The sequence below is a fragment of the Tenrec ecaudatus genome, chromosome 3, assembly GCF_050624435.1.
Source record: "Tenrec ecaudatus isolate mTenEca1 chromosome 3, mTenEca1.hap1, whole genome shotgun sequence".
Lineage (NCBI taxonomy): Eukaryota > Metazoa > Chordata > Mammalia > Afrosoricida > Tenrecidae > Tenrec > Tenrec ecaudatus.
The window spans coordinates 99,826,240-99,832,239 of NC_134532.1; positions in this window are offsets into that span (position 1 = coordinate 99,826,240).

Here is a 6,000-nt window from a genome sequence, read left to right on the forward strand (position 1 = left end):
AGGAAAGAAAGAAGAGTCTTTAAGGGAACCTTGAGATGTCTACGCTGAACCTTCTTGATTCAGGAGCCAGAGCTGTGACACCAGCAAAAATAGAGAAGCGGCTACAACAAAGGTAGCCAAAAGCAGAGACTTAGAAAAGATGGCTCTATGACTTCCCCAGCTCACTGAGTAAGTAAGGGAGGGCCTTCTGGTAGGACGCTGCCTGGCACATTAGACACTTAATCAGCAGAGCAGAGGCCACAGGACTGAGCCAAGGGCCATGAAAACTTGAAACACTTGCCCAAGAGGCTTAATGCCTGGCCATGGCTTTGAATACGGCTGAGAGGAGGCTGCCTTAACCAAAGTTAACCGGAATGTTCCAGATCTTGAATTATAATTAGTTATTAGCAGTTATTTCCTTAATAAGCTCCGTACATGTGAGTATTAACTGTGAATGTTGCGAGGTTATCGCAACAAATTCTCGCACCTGGTCGAGAAGTAGACGCTGTGGGAGAATGGTGGGTGTCAAGATTGGTAAAAGGGCTGAATGGAGACAGGTCTGACCTCTTTCCATGGAAGCTAAGTAGCCCCCACATGAAGTTAGAAGAGGTCACATACTGCCCCCATGCCATTGTTAGAACTGATAGAGTTTGAAAGCATGGTCATGGAATGTCCGTGAGATTAACATCTTAAGGTATAAGCTTGGATGGTATGGTTGTTGAAGTCAGCTGCCATTGAATTGGCACTACACTCATGCGACCCTAGGTAGAGCGGCATGACATGTCACCTGGTCCTGCACCATTACGTCAGCGGTTCTCAACCTGTGCGTTGTGACCCCTTTGGGGGTCACACGACCCTTTCACCAGGGTGGCCTGATTCATCACAGTAGCAAAGTCACAGTTATGCAGTAGTAATGAAAATAACGAGGAACTATATTAAAGGGTCTCGGCATTGGGCAGGTTGAGAACCACTGATTCCATGATCACTTACAAATTGGACCATTGTAATCCTGAGGGTTCTCAGTGATTGATTTTCAGAAGTAGACCATTGGGCCTTTCTTGCAAGTTAATCTTAGAAGGGCAGGTTACTCCATGAGCAAGATAAGTATGAGCTTAATTGTACTTCCTATCTGCAGCAAACAATTGCACATGATTGTTATGTTTTGTTTTCAGAAACTGCTCCCTCTGGATTAGTCAATTAGTACAAGTATCCACATTTCCACCTATCTGTCACCAACTACCATGAAGTTGGTTCCAACTCAGTCACCCTATAGGACAGTAGAACTGTTTGCTAAGGTTTCTAAGATTGAAAGCATGTACAGGAGCAGAGAGCCTTGGTTTTCTCCCAAGGAGCAGCTGGTGGATTTGAACTGTCAATCTTGCTATGAGCAGCCCACTGTGGGAACAGGTATTGTAGATTTAAAAGAGGCTTTGATTTTGTAGGAAGGTGCTTGTGATAGTTAGGTTTTATGTAAACTTAGCTGGACTAAGTTTATCATTGGATTAGCAATTGAAGTTTACTGATTACCCCCATTATGTAACCTAATACAATGTAATCAACTCCATAATGGAATTTGCAGTGAATAGCTAAGCAGTTATAAAGAAGATTAGTTTTAATTAAACACCTTATTGGGATCACAGCCCTAATCTAATGAGAGGCAATTTCCTTAGGCATGTGGCCTAATTCTTTTATAAATGGACATTGTGGGATTACAGACTTGATTTTTTGTTTTTTTCTGTGTCTGGATACTTCCTCTGCCTCATCAACCTCCATTTCTTTGGACTTGAGTCAACAGCTGTGTTGTCTGCGGATCCTGGGAGCCATCAGTGGCCTGCTATCTGATCTGGTTGCCTTGAATTCATCCACCTCTGCAGCCTCTGGTGCAGATTATGATCTTAGGTCCATCATCCTTCAAAGCTACATGAGTTAGGAGGAACCTCTAGCTTAACATCTTTCTCACAGACTTGGAACCAGCCAAGCCTTGCCCATTTCTATACCTGTGTGAGCCATTTTCTTGATATAAATCTCTCTATCTTACATCTATACATCTCTATCTCTCTCTATCCCTGTATCAGTGGAATATCATTGTTATTGTTTATTCAGTCTATATATAAGGAGGTAACCCCTCAAAAATTGATATTTTTCAAAGCTATGTATTTAAATTTTTTATTTTATTTTTTTTACAAAACAACCTTATCAAAAGAACTCTCCATTACATTAACCCATTTGTCAAATCTGCGATTCCATTCTTGGACATTTTTCAAACTCATCAGTTTGGATGACTGACAGCACTTCCTTCTTTTTTTTTCTTCACCTCTTCTACATCGTCAAATCACTGTCCTTCCATGTTCCTCTTCATTCATGTAAGCAAAAAGAAGTTGCACAGTGAGGTCAGGTGAGTGAGGAGTGTGAGGCAAGAGAGGCATGCTGTTTTTTACCAAAAGCTGGTGCACTGAGATGGCTGTGTGAGCAGATGCATTGTCGTGGTGGCAAAACAGTCCCCCTCTGCCACAAATCAGTTCTTTTTTTGTTGCACACTGTAATGTAATTTTTTCAGAACCTCTATATAGACAGCTTGATTAACAGTGCAACCATGTGAAATGAACTCTAAATGCACTATGCCCCTCACATAAAAAAAACAAATGAGCATCATTTTTTTGGAGTTACCCCCTCATATTAAAAGACCTCTGACTTAAGAGGACACTTACACTTATAAAATACTATGTCACTGTTTTTGCTTTCTTTATTTGAAAATTTTTGTGACTTATTTAACAAACTTGAAAGTTTGCTTAAAAAAACCCTATTGATTTCTAGTTTTTCAGCTACTCTATTAAAAAAATATGTCCTATTTGATGCTGAAAACTTTTGGTAGCTTCTTGGCTTGGTAACCTCAGTGTGTACAGGAGAAAGATTAAGCTTTCTATTTGCATAGAGAAAGACTCAGGGGCAGTTTTACTCTGTCCTACAGGCTCACCCTTATGCAGAATCATCTCAATAGCAGTTAGTAAGTCTTTTAATGACAGTTGGTTTTTTAAATTACTTCTTATAGTAAATTGGGCAAAGATTTATAGAGCAGATCTTGCGTTGTGCATCCAACTATTCATATGCATTTTGCTTCGTCTCGTTCATTGTGATCCCCTTAATGCCACCCCACTGACTCACCTCCTCCTCATATTTCTACCTCTGCTTCTCTCATAACCCCATTGAACTTAATCTCCAGGCAAATATATTTTTACCTTAAATGATATGAATCCCAATTGATCATGATGTATTGTGTTTTTTAAAAAAAATACTATTACATTCTGTTGTCTTAACTTTTTTTTCTTTAAACATGTTATTAGGGACTCATGCAAGTCTTATCACAATCCACACATACATCAATTGTATAATGCACATCTATACATTCTTTGCCCTCATCATTTTCAAAGAATTTGCTCTCCACTTAAGCCCTTTGCATCAAGTCCTCTTTTTTCCCTTCCCTCCCTGCTCCCCCCTCCCTCATGAGCCCTTGATAATTTATAGATTACTATTTTGTCATATCTTGCACTGTCCGGCATCTCCCTTCACCCCCTTTTCTGTTGTCTGTCCCGCAGGGAGGAGGTCACATGTAGATCCTTGTAATCAGTTCCCTCTTTCCAACCCACTCACCCTCTGTTTTAACTTTTTGTTGAGGAATTTTGAACATATGAGAAAGAAAGTTATCAGTCTGTGATTTCCTTTTTCAGCGATGTCTGTGTACATGTATCAAATTCTTATCACAGTGGAATTGTGGGGTCAGTGTAAATTGACTACAGCCTGTGAAAGTCCTTCGCAGAATCTCTGAGAAGCTGGTGAAGAACAATGTTCTTAATGACTCTTAACTGTGCATTCTATTAGCAATTGAGTTTCCAGAACAAACTGATTTTGTTTTATTGTGATTTAACAAATTCCCACCTTGCATAATTTTATAACTTTTAATGTACACTCTCCTTACATATTCTACCTTGAGACAACTTTGACCATTGAATACTCAAAACAAAACGATAGAGGACTCCCTTATTCTACACCTTATTTGTATTGTCTCTACCCCTTATCTAAAGAGTAAATACAATATGAAGTTTGGAACAGTGGTGGATTGTAATTTTCCAAATAATAAGATTTGTTCAATATGTAGCCCCATTTACTTAAAATCTCCAGAGAGTAAATGTTAGCTTACTTTGATCATTTATTTTTCATTTCTCAAAACTAATGAAATTTAATCTCAAATTATTTTGTTCAATGTGATCATGATAAAAGTGTGTGTTTCCATAATTATGTAAAGGAACTTTTCCACCACGTTTCAATTTTTATTCAGTATACTTGTGGAAAACAGATCTTTAGAGATCTTTCCATTCTTCTTATGGCTTTGAAAGCCAGAAATACTCATTAAAAAATGAAAAAAATCTAGTTGGGCAAGCTACTTAATCTCCATTAACCTTGACAATCCTGTTCCAATCTGGCCAAAACATTGTAGGCCTAGCAACAAGGTTATTAGAAGAGACCTAAAGAGGAAAATGTCAGTTGGCCCCTGATTACACAAGTCTGTTTATGTTACCATTTCATTTATTTTTGTACCCTTACCATCTGACCTATTTTTATACTAGAAAAGCAATATAATTTTGTTTATTTTTCACAGTCCATTTTCATCCGCATTCATCAGCACTATTTTGCTATGCAAAGCTTATTTTCACAACAGAACTTCTATCAAAGAAAATCTTCATTGACATTGAATTATATCTATGCCAGAATAAGCCTTCAAGCATATGCTAGACTTTTCAGGGTACATATCCATGCAAGGCAAAGATCTCAAATGTCTTTAAAACCTATCTTGATATGGGCATAGCCAATGCATGCCTACACATGGATATTAATTGCTTTCTTCAATGGCCATTTCACTAACTATAGAAGTTAATGGTCTTAAGGATTGGGTCTGAAATTCCCAAGATGTTTCATGCCTAAAATACAAATACCAAAACACTATATTCACAATCACAAAAGCAAGCACAGCTCTCTATAAACCTGTGCAGACACATCTGCAGTCGTGAATAGGGAGATTAAGGTGTATTGTGAGTCCACTCTATTTCGCCTCTTCAACTAGGTTCCTGAACGAAGATTGGAGTTGTGAAGGGTGTCGGGGAGCTTTAAACCGTCAGTCGGCTGTGGTCTTGGAAATGGGTGACGAAATACGGGAGAAGCCTGAGGCAAAGGGAATGACCCAGTCTCGCTCCTAAGAAGCTCTCCAACGCAAAGAACAATCCCAAAGCCTCAAAGTCGATCCATGGAGGACGAAGAGTACAAAGAGGGAAAAAACAAACCACTCCATCCACTATGCAGTTTTATAACTAACTGCTGAGCCCAGGGAATTCCTGAGGAGAGCCAGAGAAGAAACACATAAGGAAATGCTATTAAGAGAGAGAGAATCTGTTGCAGAGTGTCTGATTCCACTTGTGGGTACTGAGGGAGTTATGGATCAAACTAGTTTATTATATCTTCTTTATTCTTAAAATAACCCTATAAGGATCTTGTTGACATTTTGCAGATGTAGATTCTGAGATTCAGGAAGGTTAAATAATATGCCCACTCAATCTCCAAACTAAACTAATTACCATTAAGTTAATGCCAACTCTTAGAGGCCCTATTGGACAGGGTAGAACTGCCCCTGTGAGTTTCTGAGTCTGTAACTCTTTATGGGAGGAGAAAGCCCGTCTTTCTCCCATAGAGCAGCTGGTGATTTTGGACTGCTGACCTTGCAGTTAGCAGCACAACTCATAACCATTATGTCACCCAAGTTCCTCATTTAAAATCCATGCCAAGCTGACTCTACAGGAAATATTCTTTCTACTAGTGCCATATCTCACTGTCTCTCAGTGATGAGGAGATAGGAATTTTCTCCTACTCTAGTGTGCACAGACTTAGCTTTAAGACGACTAGAATAACACATGAATTATATGACAATTATATGGGAAGTGAGAAATTGCCCCCATATTTGTATATTAGTTTAAT